Source organism: Musca domestica, unplaced genomic scaffold, assembly GCF_030504385.1.
Source record: "Musca domestica strain aabys unplaced genomic scaffold, Musca_domestica.polishedcontigs.V.1.1 9, whole genome shotgun sequence".
Taxonomy (NCBI): Eukaryota; Metazoa; Arthropoda; class Insecta; order Diptera; family Muscidae; genus Musca; species Musca domestica.
This window is the reverse complement of record NW_026712435.1, coordinates 22,717,658-22,736,992: the sequence shown is the minus strand read 5'-3', so window position 1 is coordinate 22,736,992 and position 19,335 is coordinate 22,717,658. Positions and strand designations below refer to the sequence as shown.

The window sequence follows — 19,335 nt, the reverse complement described above, 5'->3', positions numbered from 1 at the left end:
GAGAAGATACAGCAACTTGTTTCGCATGTTATGACAGATAAAAGTATTGGACAATTGTGACCCTTTGTGAGTGAGTTACTAGAAGGGGTTCGCAGATGTATATCATCTTCAGATCATGTGTTAGCAAAAATGTTGGTATGTGTGAAATTTGAAGAGAGTTGAACCCTATGTGAGGAAGATACAAGAAGAAATGGTCCGATCTCTACCATATTTATAACAGATACTTTGTGGATGGAAATAGTGAGATATACCAAGTCTGAATGGAATCAGATGTTAATTCCGCGGAGGAGGACATGATGGAGTAGACCAATATTAACCATTTTCGGACTTGACCTACCACTGATGCAAATATTTGTATTAGAAGGAGTGTACCGATGTACCCCATCTTCACAGCAGATCTTGTGTTAGTAGAAATAATGGGATATATGAAATATGAAGGGAACAGGGTGCTTATTTCGGGGTTTTTAAATCGTTTTGGTTATTCGAAACGTTGATCCTTTGTGGGGGAGGTACCCAAAGGAATGGTCCGATCACTACCATCTTCATAAGAGAAAATATTGAGATCTACAAAATCTGAAGGGAATAGGATGTTAATTTCGCGTTTTAAAAGCTCTATGGATATTTAAAACTTGGCCCTTTGTGGGGGAGGTAGCAGAAGGAGTGGACCGATATATTTCATCTTCGCAGCAGATCTTGTGTTAGTAAAAATAATGGGATGTGTGAAATATAAAGAAAACCGGATACTTATTTCGGATTTTTTGTATAGTTTTGGTTATTCAAAACTTTGATCCTTTGTGGGGGAGGTACCCGAAGGAATGGTCCAATCCCTACCATCTTTATAACAGATCTTTTGTTGAAAGAAATATTGAGATCTACCAAGTCTGAATGGAATCGGATGTTAATTTCGCGTTTTAAGAGCTTCATGGATATTTAAAATTTTGACCCTTTGTGGGGGAGGTGCCAGAAGGAGTGGGGCGTTATATTCCGCTTTCATTTCAGATCTTGTTTAAGTTGGAATAATGGGATGTGTGGCTATTTCGGATTTTATAATCGTATTGGCGATTCAAAACTTTGACCCGTTGTGGTTGAAGTACCAAAAGAAATGGTTCGATCTCCACCATCTTTATAACAGATCTTGTGGTGATGGAAATATCGGAATGTGCAAAGTCTGAATGGAATCGAATGTTATATTTATATCATAAGCTTCATGGATATTCAAAATGTTGACCTCTTGTGGGGTAGGTACCAGAAGGAGTGGACCGATATATCCCATCTTTACAGCAGAACTTGGATTGATAGAAATATTGCGATGTGTGCAATTTAAAGAAAATCGGACTCTTTTATCACATTTTATAAGAGTTATAATTATTCATAATCATTTGCGGGAGGTACTTGATCGAGTAGACCGATGTTGTCCATTTTCTCACCTGACGTAGCACTGATGTAAATATTAAGAATCGAATTGTCCTCTCTCTTTCTGTGCAGTAAATATTTTTCGGAAAATTTAGAATTTTTTTGTGGGAGGTACTAGAAGGAGTGGATCGATATTGCCCATCTCCGAACTCGATCTAAGTTTGATAATAATATTATGATGTACCAAGTTTGGACCAAATCGGATACTCCCTTCGAGAGTTATCGTGCGCACCAGCCAGCAAAACAGATAGAAAGACATACGGACGGACATTGCTAAATCGACCCCAAATATCCTGAAACGTTTTGGCCGTATCAAATGATATATACCGTCTGCAGCCATACGGCCGAAGGTATAAACAAATGGAAATATTTTGTCGTTTTACTGGCAAATATTTCTTTGATATATAATGGAAATGGAGATTTCTTTTCATTGTAAACTCTAGTGAAATTCGATGAAGAATATTCTTATCTCTGACGTCATCCTTCTATAATCATGCTTTTTAGGAAAATTTTTGCATAAACTGACATGAGGTACAGCTTTAACCCTAAAATGTGTTTTTCATATTTTTGTATTCCTGGCATTAATCTAGAGTTTTGCTGGACCTATAGTAGAATTTTATGGCAAATAATTAATGTTGAATGCTTTGACTTGCTACGCTACTATTTAAAGGGAGTTTGTAACCATATTTTGCCAAAGGGACCAAAAAAGTTCCTTTTTTGTTTTTAAAGCTTCCGTAAGCCCCACTTTTTATCAGCGATTTTTTTTACATGAAAAAATGAATTTTTTTAATTTTTGCCAACATTCATATTCATTTGTTTACAATTCCGAAAAACTTTAAGTTAAGGATAAATACACATACAAATGTATGCATATGCATCGATCCAATTATAAATGGCCCTTTTTTGTTTTATAAATGTCAAATAAACAAACATCTTGATCATCATTATAGCCATTTTTTTGCCTCGTCTAATCAAATATTTGTACACAACCGAAAGCTTCTACATGGTTGTCATAAAATATGAATTCGAAAAGGAAAAAAAAAATAAACAAGAAAACGATTAATTTCTTATCGGAACAGCAAAGATAAGACTAAATGATAAGAAAAGAAGAAGCTTTTTTTGCTTCTTGTTTTATTCAATTCAAGTCTTGATTATTTTTTCATCATAGCCCTAAAGTATGCATGCAGAATTTTGGATATTTTCTAAATATTCGTTATTTATTCAAAATATAATAGGAAGCATTGTCTATATAAGGTCGGCCAGTAAGTCCAACAGACAACTATGTTTGCTGGCAAATACTAAGAGAGTCAAATCACAATATTTTTCACAGAATAATACTTACAAAACATGCTTCAGAATATTTTGGAAAAATTACCTGAAAATAATAAAAAAAAATAAGTATTATTAATTATTATAAACAGTTCGATTTTAGAAAAATAATATGTAGTTTCAATACATTAGTTAAGTATCGTAAAAATGGTTTTGAATTATATCGAAGCTCACTATGTTACTACCAACTTAACCACTATAATTTAGAGCTTGTAGAGATTTTGACACATGACCCAAACGCCGAAATGTAGGGCATTTTAAGACCACTGTAAGACCAATATTGTGTGAAGTTCACAATATTCACCGATTTAAGGGAGAAAAATAAATAGATCACTATTACATAAAAAACAAGTAAAACCAGTAAAGAAAGTCTTAAAGTCGGGCAGGGCCGAATTTATGATACCTTACACCACTTTGCCAATTTAGTAGAGCTCCGCATAACAATTAAAAGTTCATACACGCTATGATTATAATTTAAAGTTCAAAGGACTGAATATGCCGAAGCATTTGTATCTTTTAAATTCGGACTTGTATTACCCATTCGGTGCACAATTAACTTGAAATCGGATAAAGATATATATGGGAGCTATATCCAAATCTGAACCGATCTCGATAAAATTTGGCAAAGATATTTCTGAGCTGTATTTGATATATTTCCCTGAAAATCTTCATACGGAGTGCATATTATAGCTGTGGGTAACAAATATAACAAATCGGATGAAGAGTATTTATGGGAGCTATAGCTATATCTGAACCGATCTTCACCAAATTTAACATACTAGCATCTGGACTCAATTCGGTCGTAAGTGCCAAATTTCATCCCATTTGGGCAAATACTAGACGTTAGGTGTACAACCAAAAGTAAATCGGACGAAGTTATATATGGGAGCTATATCCAAATCTGAACCGATCTCGATAAAATTTAGCAAATGTATTTCTGAGTTGTATTTAATATATATTTCCCCAAATATTGTTGTTACAGAGTGCATATTACGGCTGCGGAGGACTAAAATAACAAATCGGATGAACAATGTATAGTGGAGCTATAGCTATATCTGAACCGATTTCGATCAAATTTGGTATACTTATTTTCAGGCCTAATTTGGTTGTATGTGCAAAATTCCATACTATTTGGGCTAATATTACACGTTTGGTGCACAATAAAAGGCAAATTGGACGAAGATATATATGGGAGCTATATCTAAATTTTTACCGATTATCTCCAATTTTAATAGGGTTCGTCCTTAGGACAAACAAATGATTTGTGCAAAATTTCATCTGGATAGGACAATAAATGCGAACTGTACTTTGTTTACAAAAATACATGGACAGACGGACGGACGGACATGCATAAATCGACTCAGAATGTGAATTTATCAGATCATCAAAGGGAACTATGGGTCTATCTCGTTACCTTTTGACTGTTGTAAACAAATGCAAAAAGACATAATACCCTGACCACCTTGTGGTGTAGGGTATAAAAGCAGTACGTTCAGCCCGGCCAAACTTTGAATACCCTCCACTATTTGAAACGAATTTGGAAATTTTTCATAAAAAAAAAAAAATCCGTTAAAAATTCTGTTAAAATCTTAAAAATACCGAATATAGCCGTTGTATTAGGGTCTATACGAAGACGTGGACCTGCTTAGGCAGCGAAACTTGAAAAAAGAATCCAGTCAATAAAGCAGCTAAAGTCATCCAAATACCGAATATATGGAGGTACAGTTATATCGGTGCTATACGAAGATCTGGACCATAGACAATTTTCTCTTACAGGCTTTAGTACCTATAAGGAGTTTCAAACACGGAATTTCATAAAAATTTTGGTGAATATTGTATCTAAAATCGTCAAAATACCGAATATAGGAAGGTACTGATATCTGGGGCCTTTACGAAGACCAGGACCAGCTTAGACTATTTTCTGTCATAGACTGTAGTTCCCATTACAAACTCTAAATACGAAATTTGAAACAACTACAGGGTTGCTCATATTCGACGGACCTATGACCCTTTGGGCCCATTCCAATCGACGAGGCTTGTCCGCAGGCAACATTCTTTGCGTCAATTGAATTTTGTACGCAAATCAAGGCGAATAATCCGTTGTAAAGTGGACCGAGCCATGCCCAACTGCTGAGAACGGCGTTTTTGGGATGTTCTTGGGGACCTCTCAACACTGGCTCGTACGGCAGCGATATTCTCGGCCGATCGCCTTGGTCGATTTTTATATGGCCTCTTCGGATTAGAAAGAGCCTTACCAGTCGAAAATTTTTCGTATAAACGCTTAATGGTGTTCTTAGAAGGCGCACTTCTCACATTTTTTTAAAAGTTGAGTTTTCACAATTGACTTCTTCTGTTGAATGTAAATTTCAACTATTTCACGTGGCGTGTATTGGTTCATGGTAAAAATCTGCTTGGACTGACGCTTCAAACGCGGTATGTCATTAAGCGATGTGACATCTCTGTCAAAAGTTATGGCGTTGCCAGATGGGTCCGCCGAATATGGACAACCCAGTACAGTGAATAATATCCCTAAAATCATCAATATACCGAATATTGGGCGGTACCGTTGTATGCAGGCTATACGAACACGTGGACCGGCACAGACAATTTTCTGTCGTAGGCTGTAGTATTTATTACGAACTTCAAATACCAAAATTTGAAACAACTCCAGTGATATGGCGTACCTATATAGAGACATTTCTATTCCAAATCACAAACTACTCAGAAAGAACTACTTGTGTAGAATTTCAGACAATTCCATTGAAAAATGTGGCTAAAATCATAAAAATACCGAATATTGGGAGGTACCGTTATATGGAGGCGTTGTATAGGGGATATACTATATCTTGGGCCTATGCAGATAATACTCTTCCAGGGGGTAAATTACTCAAAAGGAACTCCCTTCGTGGATTTTCCGGCAATTTCATTGAAAAGACTGGCTACAATAATCGAAATACGGAATATCAGGAGGTACAGTTATTTGGGGGCTATACGATATCGTGGACCGATATAGCTCATCTTCAAACTTGACCTGCCTGCAGACAAAAGACTGATGTGTGCATAATTTTAGCATACTATCTTTATTCGTTATGACACTAGCGTGATTACAACAAACGAATGGACGGACAGAGCCACGTCTTCTTAGAATTTTACGCTGATCAAGAATATATATACTTTGTTAGGTCTAAAATTATTATGGAATACTTCGATCGACTATCGGGAACCTTACACACATTTTACCATTTTCTAAAAATTATAACATGTCTCATGTAAAGTGAATGAAGTAACAAATATAGTCCAATCCTGACACATCCCAATATTTATATCATATTTATTTAAGTCCGACACGAAATAAACAATATTCGCCTATTCCTTCGGAACCTACTCCAAGGAGGGTCAACAATGTGAATAATCATAACAGATGTCAAAATATATTTAAATAATCGAATATTGGCTAATGGTATGGATCTGTCGGCCAAACCGACTGATACTTTTTAACTTGTTTTAGCTCTGCTTTCATAATTTGCTGGATTTTTGCTGTTATTATTTTTTGTGTTGCACTGTGTAATGGGGGTTAATCCGGGGGAGACTTACACCAAAAAAGAGACTTCCTCAAAAAAAAAAAAGAAAAAAAATCATTAACTTATTTTGAAGACAAATTCATTGGTCAACTCTTGGAATATTTTTTCTTTTTTTGAAATATTTTTTTATGAGAATTTAATTATTTTATGTTCCTTTATCGAAAACCACAAAAAATTTAAGAAAAATATTAGGTTTCAGTAGCCATTGGAGCAATAAATAGAACAAAAAAACAACACGTTTGCTTCATTAATTATGAGCTTGTAAAAAATAGTTTATTAATCAATAATGATGCAGCAACAAAGCTAAAGTGGAACACACAAAGCGAAACCTTTGACTCCATCTCCCTTTGAATCGAAGAGAACCATAAACGAAAACTTGTTTTTATCACTTCTCCCATTTACATATCATTGCAATAACTGTCATCGTGTCAATTTTCTAATTTGTTATTTAAATATTTTCTTTTTTTTTCTTAAATTTTATTATACAATAAAAACGCAAGAAATTTTGTGGTCGATTAGAATTGGTGGTTTGGCCACACAGACAACACACGCGGGCACGCATGCGCACCTTCTCTGGGCAGAGTTGAAAACACAGTTCTCAGGTAACTTTTTGGATGGAGAGAAATAAATGAGGTCTAAATTTGAAATTCTAAACATGTCATTCCACAAGACAAACAAATGTATAAAAATCATAACTCGTTGTGGTACTTGTTGTTGTTGTTGTCACTGTGTGTGTGTGAAGGAATTCTTTTCTGCTGGCCTAAACAACAGACCCGCCAAAAAAAGAATAAAATATTAAAAATTCATTAAATGCAAATAAATCATAAAATTGATAGTTAAAAATAATAGAGGTAAGAAATTACCTCATCATCGTTAAAACTAAAATGTGTCATTAGTTGGTTAATATTATTCATGGTTTATATATAGTCATATATTACTATTAAACAAATGTCCGTATATGAACGATAGTGTGTCACCCCTATTCCACGTAATTATTTGTTAATAAAAAACACTCACCTCAAACTATTGCATTTTTAATTGCCCCGGCAAATTATGGCAAAAAAGTATTTGGATATTTTTTCACAAAACCATAAAATTGACGACAAACAGATACGAATCAGCTGAACAAAGTTTAAATGCATACAAAGCTATTATTTCACATATTTTTAAATAGCCTAACAACAAATAAAAAATTGCAAATATTTATCTGATAAAAAGTGAATATTGACTTTTCACACCAAATTTTTCAGGGGTGGGGGATAGGAATAGGAGGCGAATGGATAACTGTCAGAAAAAATAATCGTCATCAAATGACAAAGATGTGAAGCATTACGGAAAGTCGACAATTCAAGGGGACCCTAGAGAAAACGGAACATTAATATCGGTAGAAAGAAACGCAACAATTCCAATATTTCAATACATAATCTATAAAAAAAAATAGTAAAGAAAGTCTTAAAGTCAGTTGGGGCCGACTTTATGATACCCTACACCACTTTGCTAATTTACTAGATCTCCACATAACAATTACAATTTTTTATGGGAGAATTCAATCATACACGCTTTGATTATAATTATAATTTAAAGTTCAAAAGACTAAATATGCCGAAGCATTTGTACCTTTTAATTCGGACTTTATTGGGAGCTATATCCAAATCCGAACATATCTTGATAAAATTTGGCAAAGATATTTCTGAGCTGTATTTCATATATTCCTGTGAATATCGTTGTTACGTAGTGCATACTACGGCTGTGTGTAACAAATATAACACATCGGAAGAACAATATATATGAGAGCTATAGCTATATCTGAACCGATCTTCACCAAATTTGACATACTAGCTTCTAGATTCAATTCGGTCGTAAGTGCCGAATGTCATGCCATTTGGGCAAATATTAGACCTTTGGTGCACAATAAAAGTTAAATCGGACGAAGTTATATATGGGAGATATATCCAAATCCGAACCGATCTCTATAAAATTTAGCAAAGGTATTTCTGAGCTGTATTTATTTATTTTCCCAAATATTGTTGTTGTTAAAATAACAAATCGGATGAACAATATATAGTGCAGCTATAGCTATATCTGAACCGATTTCGATCAAATTTAGCATACTTATTTTCAGGCCTAATTTGGTTGTATGTGCAAAATTTCATACTATTTGGACTAATATTACACGTTTGGTGCACAATAACAGGTAAATCGGACGAAGATACATACGGGAGCTATATCTAAATTTTTACCGATTATCTCCAATTTCAATAGGGTTCGTCCTTGGGCCAAAAAAATGATTTGTGCAAAATTTCATCTGGATCGGGTAATAAATGCGAACTGTACTTTGTTCACAAAAATACATGGACAGGCGGATTCTATGCAGATCATCAAAAGGAACTATGGTTCTATCCCGTTTCCTTTTGCATGTTACAAACAAATGCACGAAGTCTTAATACCCTAACCACCTTGTGGTATAAAAACAAGTTAAAAAGTATCAGTCGGTGTTGCCGACAGGTATACATCGATGTTCGATTATTTAAATATATTTTGACTTCTGTTATGATTATTCAAACGATTGACCCTCTATGGAGTAGGTTTCAAAGGAAAGGGCCAATATTGTCCATATCGTATAGGACCTAAGTATAAATATTGCGACGTGCCAAGTTTGGACAATATCGACCACATCCTTCACTTTATATGAGATATGTGATAATTTTTAGAAAATGTTAAAATGTGCGTCAGTTGCCAGATATATTCGACCGCAGTATTCCATTCTCATACTCCATCTAATGCAGATAAAAATATCGGTATGGTTACAAGTTACAAGGAAATTGAACATTTATATCCTACTTCAAGCGAAATCATAAATTCTGGTCGAGAGAAATATTTAGATATAGCAAGTTGTAAAGAAGTTAGTTATACCACATAAAAATATTGAAAATTGTGACCCTTTGTGGGTGTGGTACCAGAAGGGGTTCGCAGATATACAACATCTTCACAACAGATCTAGTTTTGGCAAAAATGTTTGTGTGTGTGAAATTTGAAGATAATTACATGCTTATTTCGCATTATTTGAGCGTTTGTTTTTCAAAAATTTTAAGCCTATGTGGGGGAGGTACCAGAAATAATGGTCCGATGTATACTATTTTTATAACAGATCTTGTGTTAATAGAAATATTGTGCCAAGTCTTAATGAAGTCGGGTGTTAATTTCACGTTTTATAAGCTTCATGGGCATTCAACATTTTGACCCTTTGTGGGGGAGGTACCAGATGGAGTGGACTTATATAGTCCATCTTCACACCAGACCTTTGGTTAATAAAAATATCTAGATGTTTGTAAGTTGAAGACAATTGGACCCTTAAATCATATTTTATAAGAGTTATAATTATTCAAAATGTTGACACTTTGTGGAAGAGATACTTCATGGATTGGACCGACAAGATTTGTAAAAATGGAGTAAAATCGGATTATCTTTTCCCCTTCTGTGTAATAAAATATTTTTAAAAATTTCGATCTTTTGAGTGACAGGTACCAAAAGGACCGATATTACCCATATACGAATTCGATCTAAGTTTGATAATAATATTACGATGTACCAAGTTTGGCCAGCCAGCAGAGAGACGGACGGACATCGCTAGATCGACTCCAAATGTCCGAAAACGGATTTGGTCCAAAGAGACCTAGGGCCTAAAACTGTTATTTCGATGAGGCACGTTTTGGCCGTATCAAATGATATATACTCTGAAGGTATAAAAAGAGAAGTGAAATAACTGACTGACTGAGAATCAATCCCCAGATGAAACGACTAAAGCTAGAATCTTGAAAAATTATACGGCCTGGGTTTTTAAAAATTTGTACGAAAAGTACTAAAGTGCACTAAAAATTTTGTATTGGACAAACGGAATGAGCCAGAATTCTGAAATTTGCAATTGGAGACACTGATGGGGTGTAGGATATATGTACCAAAGAGTTTTTGAAAATTCGTACTTTAGGTTACGAAAAGTTCTAAAATGGTACAAGACTTTAAAAATGGTACCATTTGCTATTATGTGAACGGATAGAGGTAAAAGCTTGAAATTCGGTATGAGAATCATGGTTGAAAGGTATTAAGGGTGGATATACGAAAGTGGTTTTGGAAATGTGTACCAAGTGTTCGAACTGTACTAAATGGTACTAAATAAGGAAGAGTGTGGTTTAGAATGAATAATTGAAGCTGAAATTTTTGAAATTTTGTATTGGGGTCCCTGTTGGTGGTATGTTTGTGATGAAGAGATGGTTTCGTGCACTACAAGTGCACAAGAAGTACTAAATAGTACTATATTTGGAACAATTCGGTATTTGGTGAACAGAGAGTGCGTGAAATCTGAAATTTTGTACCGGGCCGCTGTTCATGTTTAGCCTGGACATATCACCTCCATATTCGGAAATGTGTACTAAAATTGCACGAAAAGTACTGAATGATACTAAATTGGGTATTCGATGAAGGGATAGAGATACAATTCTGAAATTTGATATTTAGATTACTGATGGTATTTTTGTTGGAGATTTGGTGGTGGTTTGGAAATGTGTTCTATATTTGTCCGACGAGTACTAAATAGTACTAAACTTCATATTGGGTGAAGGGATAAAGGTGAAATCCTGATATTGGATATAGATGTCACTGTTGGTGTTTGTGGTTGAGAGAAAGATGTGATTTTGAAAATGTGTACTAAAACTATAATTGGTTTATCTGGTGCTGTTTTTGCGAATGCGAATTATAATTGTACGAAAAGTACTAAATAGTACTATTTTTAATATTGAGTGAAGGAATGGGTTTGGTATACTCAAATTTGGTATTGAGGTCCCTGTTGGAATCTGCAAATGAGATATGGAGCTGGTTGTGAAAATGTGGACTATAATTGTACGAAAAGTACAAAATTTGACATTTGGTGAAGGGATAAGACTGGAATCCAGAAATTTGACATGATTGTAACTGTTGGTGTCTGTGGTTGAGAGAAGGAGGTGATTTTGGAAATGTGAACCAAAATGGTTCGAAAAGTACTGAATGGTACTGAATTGGGTATTGGGGGAAGCGATAGAGACAAAATTCTGAAAATTGATATTTCGATTTTTAATGGTATCTGTGTTTGTGATTCGGCGCTGACCTTAAAATGCGCCCTATATTTGTACTAAAAGTACTAAATTTGGTATTGGGCGAAGCAATATGGCTGGAATCCTGAAATTTGATTAAGATGGTTGAGATTTGCAGGTAATTTTGGAAATGTGTACTATAATGGTTCGAAAAGCACAAAGTGGTACTAAATTGGGTATTGGAGAAAAGACAGAGCTTGGATTTCAAAAGTTGATATAGAGGTTTCTTTTGGTATATAGGATTGAGATCTGGTCAATGTTTGCAAATGCGTACTACAATTATTCGAAATGTATTAAATGGTACTAAAGTCAGTATTAGGTGAAGAGATAGGGCTGGAATCTTGAAATTTGATCAAGATGTCATTCTTTGGGTTTCTATGTTTGAGATTTGGATTAAAATTGTACGAAAGGTACTAAGTACTAAATGTTACTAAATTTGGAGTTGAGTGAATGCATAGAGCTGGAACATTGAATTTTGAGGGGTCTGTTGGTATCTGGCGTGGATATCTGGTGCGAAAAATATTATGTAGTACTTATTTTGATATTGAATGAAAGGATAGAGCTGGAATTCCAAAATGTGATATTGAAATACTGAATGTTTCAAAATTCGGTGTTGGATGAAGGGATAGAGCCGGTATTCTGAAATTTGACATTGAGTTCACTGTTGGTTTCTAGGATTCTAAAACTTTAAGGCTAGTTGATATTTAAAAAAAATATGCTGGCGTTTAGACAAGATTTAGACTCTTGATGCCTTCTGCGGCTTATAGTAGAATTTTATAGCAAACAAATTTATGGAATATTTTTAAGGGATATTTGAACCATATTTTGAAAAAAAGTTTGAATTTCCAACCAAAATAAACCTCGTATTGTTACCTGTAATATAGCCGAAGACAGTGTATACCTAAAATCCACGGATTTAAAGTAATTTCAATCCGAAAATTTCGAAAAATGTGGAAGTAGGAGAAACTTGTCTTCACTATTTAGGTTACTTCGCTACATACTAAAGGCCTGCACAAGACGAATTGTATGAATTATGCTTTTTTCTACACACTGACTTTGTCTACTCAATCATGCGCTATGTATTTGATAGGCAATGACAACCAACAACATCCCCAATTTTGATTCATGTGTGCCATTGTCTAAGGTTCGATCGTGGCATGGCTGACTCGAATATTTGCATGGTGTTCTCCATAAATGCAGGGTGTCAACGATGACATCGAACCGTGTCATCGTCAAATTGTGTGCCATTTGTGTACGTGTGCTTAAATTGAGAGAGTGTGTGTGTTACTTTCGACGGTGAGGATGTGTTTTTGTGTGCGCTGTAATTTTGAAGTAACAAACACCGCGTAAATATAAAATTGAGTTCAATAACAAAATGTGCATAGACATCAACAAATGAATAGAAAAAATGAAATATTTACTGAACAATCCCAATTTATTGGTGATTATCATAAAATGTTGGTCATAAAAAAGAGGTAAATATTGTTTGCCTATTTTCTATCTACATAAAGTGTTCTTTTAAAATTAAAGTTTGTGGGCAGAGATTTGACTATCATTCAATAACAGAATATGCACAGAATTGAACAATGGAGGTATATAGTGTTGTTACGTGAATTACAGTAGCACTCATTCTCATTTACACATCACTACCAGAGGCAAACATTTACGAAATTATAATCAAAATAAGAAATTTTTTCAGGAGATTATTGTTTTTTATAAGGATTAACATTTTAGATTGTTTCGTCAATAACCACGAAATGTGAAAATTTTGTGTGGACCAATTAGAAGTGCCTTTAATATTTTAGTATTCGCCAAGAAATTATTACAAAAAAATTATTCTTTCACATATCGGAAAAGCAGGTAGCGATTGCGCTTTGCCTTCATCACGCGTGTGTCTTTTTCGTTGGCAGTTGTTTCATAATTGTTGTTGTTTTTTTGATAGAACATTTTTGTATGACACACTATTCAACATTCCCTTTTATTGGTCATTACATGTTATGACGCTGGGTTTGAGTGTGACCGACATGACGAAACATCGAGCATTTGGTTGGATGTCACGTACTGTTATGCGTTTGATCAAACAGGGCACAACATGACGAGCGTTTTCTCTCCATGACATAAATAGAGAAAATTGTCACATTTGCAGCCCTTTACTACATACCCAATACCATAATCTGCTGGATTTTTTCCTTTTATTATTGAAAAAAATTGAATTTTGTTGTACAGTGTAATCGTGGTTTTTAAAGCAATATATACCACTTTTTCCAAGGCCATTCAGAGCAGTTTTTATGGATTTTTAAAGAACACATTTTCCAAAGACTTGCTTTATTTTTATGGATATTTTTCTAGAGCCTTTTATAGCCTATAAGTCGATGAGTTACATGTTCTTCATTGAAAGCTATCACTTTATTCATTGTTGTCTATTGTCCCGAGAACTAGTGTTATCTTTGTCAAGGTGCGATGCATTCTTTTGTGAGTTTTCGTAGCTTGTGTTTTTTTTTTGTTTCTTAGAAAACTAAAGCCATAAAAATAGATTGAAAAAAAAAACGAAACAAATATTTATTTACCATTTAAGAAATTTCCGTTAAATTGTTTGATTTCAATACTCGTCATATTTTTTTCTTCTTCAAATATTCGTTAAACGTAATGAATGACTTGTTATTTGAGGCAAACAAACATCGAGATAAATGAGTTTCTGTTTTTTTTTTTTTTTTTTTTTTTTTGTTGAGTGTGACTCACTCTTTAAGTAAATATTAGTAACATCTATCAATTGCCAGAAAAAAAACAAGCCAATCCCCATTGAATATTTTTAAAGAAATGAGCCAATATGCCATCAAAATTTATTATTAATGAGAAAATGAAAATAAAACATATTCGAATGCCATAGTTGAGGAGATTTGTGCCATTTTTGGTAAATCTCTACAAAATTTGTCTGTTTTTAATTTAGGTGGTTAAAGGCAAATTAAATGTATGAATCAGCATTTTGAAATGAAAAAAAATTAAGGAGGTCTTAGACAACCCTCCCATTTCTCCATCGAAATTCTAAGTTCATTTGTTAAAATTTGGCTCAAAAAAATATTAATTAATAATTGTGCCACACAAACATATTTTCAAATTTTTATGGGTTGGTAGGAATTCGGTTTATTGCTCTTAAACAGATGTTAATGAAAACAGTCCATAAAACAATAAAGAGAACAAACAAAAAATAAATATATTTGTTTTAAATTAGGTTGTATAGCTATATAGAGATTCCATAAATATTGAAAAGCCGTACTTCATATGAGTTTATGCAAAATGTTCCGACAAAGCATAGTATTCAATGGATAATGTCAAAGTCAAAAATATTCATCATCAAATTTCACTATAAGTCACCAAAGAAATAAAATTTCTATTTCCATTACATATCAAGATAATATTATAAAAAATACAGGGTGAGATAAAAAACTACAACAAAGTCAAACGCCATAATTTTTACATTTTTCTTTTAAATTCAATTGAATGAAAGCAAAAAATGTCGGAAGTAGCAACAAATTTTAGAACAAGTTTAGATTTGTTCGAGTTGGTCACCTTTGGCACGAATTATGGTTTTCAAACGGCCAATGAAACGGTCACACGCTGTCCGAATCTTGCTCTGCGGTATTTTGGCCCATTCCCGGTGAAGCGCTTGCTTGAGGTGATCGACACTTTGGTATTTTTTAGTGCCAACCTTGCTTTCCAAAATACTCCAGACACATTAGTCCAACGGATTGGTATCCGGAGATTTTGATGGCCATTGTGCCCTGGAAATGAAGCGAGGAACCTCATTTTGTAACCATTCTTGGGTGGCGCGTGCTGAGTGCGATTGTGCTGAGTCCTGTTGGAATGTCGAAGGTCTGCGGCCAAAATGTTTCGATTAATACGAGCGGAGAGCGACCATCGGCTTCTATGGCGGCCCACACCATCACAATGGCCGGCGCTTGAGTTCTGGTGGCCAACCGAAGGTGCTGACCCCTTTGGCAACTAAACACGATAATTGTGTTTGTTTACAAACTGCTGGACAACGAATGTTTTCTCATCGGAGAAAACCAAATTCGACAGTTCACCACTTTCGGCCAAGCGAAGCAACTCTTTAGCTTCTTTGAGTCTATTTTCTTTCCGTTGCGGTGTAAGTTCTTGCACTTTTTGGAATTTCAATGGCTTTACTCCGAGCTCATTTTTCAATATTTGCCGAATGGAATATTGCAATATGTTCTGCTCACGAGCCATTTTTCGGCCACTGCGACGCGGGTTTCGATCAAGTCGTTTTTTTACTTTTCGAACCATTTCTGCTAATGTTGCTGTTGCGGTTTTCTTCCGTCCACTTCCTTGACGTCGGGCTACGCTACCAGTATCACGGTAACGAGCGATGGTACGAGACACAAAAAATTTATTCACATTTAAATGCTGGAGTGCTCTAACGATAGCCACTTGTGGTTTTTCAGCCAAATATAAAGAAATAACACTATCACGCTTGAGCTTAAATTCCATCACGAATAACTTTTTTTCTGGAAAATTCTCACCAAAATGCTTTTGTACGCTTGTAAACAATAGAATGGGCTGTCACTGAAATAAGTTTAACAGCTGTCGGACGAGTGGCTTAGAAATGACAGCGGTCTGAAGTTGGTTGCAGTTTTTTCATCTCACCCTATATATCTTAAATCAACGGATTCCAAGGAATCTTCATCCGAATATTTCAAAAAAAAGTGGAACGGGGGAAACTTGCGAATTTGAAACTACCAAATTTCCAACAATTTGGTGGGTAAATGTTACTAGGATTATCAAAATACCGAGTATTGGTTGGTATCGTTATATGTGCGCTATAGGAAAACGTGGACCTAAATTTTCAATATTCTGCTGCCGGAACTAGAATCCATTATGAACTACGAATACCAATTTTTGAACAAATCCGTGGAAAATTTTTCAAAAACCATCAAAGTCCCGAATATCAGCGTGGTACCGTTATATAGGGGCTATACCAAAACATAGACCTATACATACAATGTTTCACCACCGGAGTTAGAACCCATTATGACTTACAAATACCAATTTTTAGACCAATCCGTGAAAAATGTGGCGAAAATCATTAAAATACCGAATATCGGAGGTACCATTACATGGCGTAGACCAATATATGGCATTTTCAATACTAGTCATCCTAGACACAATAAAAACTGTTCTACCAAATTATGAAGCTCTACGTCAAAATAATGTGATTTCAACAGACAGACATCGGACATCCTTAAATCGATATTTTATGGGACCTACGATGAATAGTTAGGGATGTTACAAACGGAATGACAAAGTTAATATACCCTCCATTCCAAGGCGGAGGGTATAAAAAAATCGGGCGAATTGAAAACAACACTCCTCGAAACTATCTTTTGAATTCTTCAACTTCAACCAACTTAACTTTCTTTCGCAGAGTACCATCAATTGCCCATCACTGATCATTTTTTTTTTTTTTGCGCGCACCCAGAGAAATAATAACAATGGCATATCTGTGAGCTATTATTCAATGTCCCGCATGTTTTTTTTATTTTTAAAGCAAAATTCAGTTAAATTTGTTTGCCATGTCTGAAACGTTGTTGGCGATCATTCATTCAACACAAATAATGACATCATCATAAAAAATCTAAACTTCTTTTGGTCTATTAAAATAAAAACAAAATAACATCAGAGGCGACTACTACAACAGCGATGATGACTACGACGACGACGACCAAACCCCATTCAGTTGGAGAGACAATAAAGAAATTGCTATTTTTGAAAAAAAAAAAAAGTTAAAAAAACAACAACAGTAGTATTAACAAAAAAAAGTTAATTTATAAATAAACCAACGCACCATGGTTAGATTGACAAATCGACATAGAATTCTGAATGAAAGAAACTCCCCCTCTAAGTTCAAAACAATGAAGTGGAATGATTTTGAAATTAGATTCAAATGTTTATTACACTACTGTTCTCCCCGAGGAAACCAAAACATAGAAATATTTAGCCAAATCATTTGGAAAATATTACGAAGACCCTCAAAATAACTAAAACGAGGGGGATCTTTCTTATTAGGATTATATCAAAAAGAGGATATGTGATAATTTTTTTAGAAAATATAAAAATGTGCATGAGTTGCCAGGTATTGGTAAACAGGTCCACGTCTTCATATAGCTCCCATATAACATATACCTCCCGATATTCGGTATTTTGATGATTTCAGAAACATTATTCACCGGAATCCTTTCAAATTTCGTATTGATAGATCTTAATGGATAGATCTACAATCTATGGCAAAAAATTTCATATGCAGGTCCACACCTTCGTATAGCCCCCATATGACGGTGCCCATGATACTCGGTATTTTCGTGATTTTTACGACATTATTCACCGTAGTTGTAATTCGTAATGGGTACTACAGCTTATGACTACAAAAAATTTTCGTATGCAGGTCCACGTCTTCGTATAGTCCCCATTTAACGATTTTCATTAAGTGGCAGATTTCGGATTCATTTATCTATTTATTTATTTATTTATTTTTTTTTTTTTGAAATTTTTCATGTTCCTTCCAATTTGTTGGAGGGTATTAAAAGTTCGACCCGGCCGCTTTTTTACTTGTCATACTTCATCTAAAATATTTAAAAATATTGGTGTGGGTTGAATTACAAGAAAATCGAACATTTCTATCCAATTTTATTCGAAATCATAAATTCTTTGAGCGTTTTGTTTTTCAAAATCTTGAATCCTATATGGTGGAGGATCCAGAAGAAATGGCCCGATTTGTACTATCTTTAAAACAGATCTTGTTTTGATGGAAATACTAAAATGTACCAAATCTGAATGGAATCGGATGTTAATTTCGCGTTTTATGAGCTTCTAGGATATTCAAAATTTTGACACCTTGTTGGGGGGTGTACCAGAAGGAGTGGACCGATATATCCCATCTTTACAACAGATCTTGTTTTAGTAAAAATAACGGGATGTATGAAATATGAAGAGAACCGCATGCGTAATTCGGATTTTATAATCGTTTTGGTTATTCAAAACGTTGACCCTTTGTGGGGAAGGTACCTGAAGAAATGGTCCGACCTGTACCATCTTCATAACAGATCTTGAGATGATAGAAATATTGAGATGTGCCAAGTCTGAATGGAATCGAAAGTTAATTTCACGTTTTATGAGCTTCATGGATATTCAAAATGTTGACCCTTTGTGGTGGTGGGACCAGCAGTAATGGTCCGACCATTTTCACCATCTTTATAACAGACCTTGTGTTATTAGAAATATTGAGATGTAGAAAGTCTGAATTGAATCGGATGTTAATTTCGGGTTTTAGAAGCTTCTTGGTTATTCGAAATTTCGACCCTTTGTGGGGGAGGTACCAGAAGGTACCTCGATATATTCCATCTTAACACCAGATCTTGGGTTTATAAAAATATTGTGATGTGTGTAATTTGAAGAATATCGGACACTTACATTACATTTTATAAGAATTATAATTATTCGAAATTTTGACCCTTTGACGTACGTCCCCCACGTAATGGAGGTAACCGATAATGTCCATTTTCGTTGGAGCAAAATAGGACTATCCTTTCTCTTTCTCTTTTTGAGCACTAAAATATTTTCTTTGAAAATTTCAAACTTTTTTTGGGGGTAGAGAGGTACGGATAGGGAGGATGGGTAAGGAGTGAACCGGTATTGCCCATCTCCGAACTCGATCTAAGTTTGATAATAATATTATGATGTACCAAGTATGGACCAAATCGGATACTCCTTTCGAGAGAGAGGACGGGCAAACGGACATCGCTAGATCGACTCCAAATGTCCTAAGAGGGGTTTGGTTCAAAGAGACCTAAGCTCTAAAACCGTTATTTCGATGAGGC

The 19,335-nt window shown here is 34.8% G+C and overlaps 1 long non-coding RNA gene across 1 annotated transcript in view; it reads right to left on the bottom strand.

The window, feature by feature from the left end:
- Positions 1-2,656: 2,656 nt before the first annotated feature.
- LOC131806885 (uncharacterized) overlaps positions 2,657-19,335 on the bottom strand; it is an 81,847-nt gene continuing 65,168 nt past the window's right edge. Inside the window, exon 3 of the long non-coding RNA XR_009344212.1 lies at positions 2,657-2,788. This is a non-coding gene — a long non-coding RNA (uncharacterized LOC131806885). The remainder of the gene's footprint in view (positions 2,789-19,335) is intronic.